Source organism: Montipora foliosa, unplaced genomic scaffold (assembly GCF_036669935.1).
Source record: "Montipora foliosa isolate CH-2021 unplaced genomic scaffold, ASM3666993v2 scaffold_420, whole genome shotgun sequence".
NCBI classification, from domain to species: domain Eukaryota; kingdom Metazoa; phylum Cnidaria; class Anthozoa; order Scleractinia; family Acroporidae; genus Montipora; species Montipora foliosa.
Genome location: NW_027179724.1, coordinates 1,489,372 through 1,489,756, shown reverse-complemented (window position 1 = coordinate 1,489,756; position 385 = coordinate 1,489,372).

Sequence of the window (385 nt, the reverse complement as noted above, 5' to 3'; positions counted from 1 at the left end):
GCAAAACAAATTTGCTAGGTTGACGGGATTTGCTTATGGCGCGTCAGTGGTAAATGAGCTGGTAATCCGTTCAAAGGATGTCACAGCTTAAAAGTTATCGATGAATGGAGTTAAGGTAAGTAACAGAAAAACATGACAGAAGAATTTCGTTTGTTCTCTCTTTGAAGCGAATACATTCTATCCGGACGAAAGAGTCATTTTGCAAAATGTCAATCGGTTTATAGCTTTTTCTGTTTAAACCGAACTCTGTCATTAAGAGTACAGGACTTTTGTCTCCGACGTTGGTCCACGAAAAGCCGTCAACAGGTGATATTTTGTGAGCCAAAGATAAGGTTTGACTAGAGATATCCCTGGTAAAAGTGGCACAGCGAATACTGAACCCCGA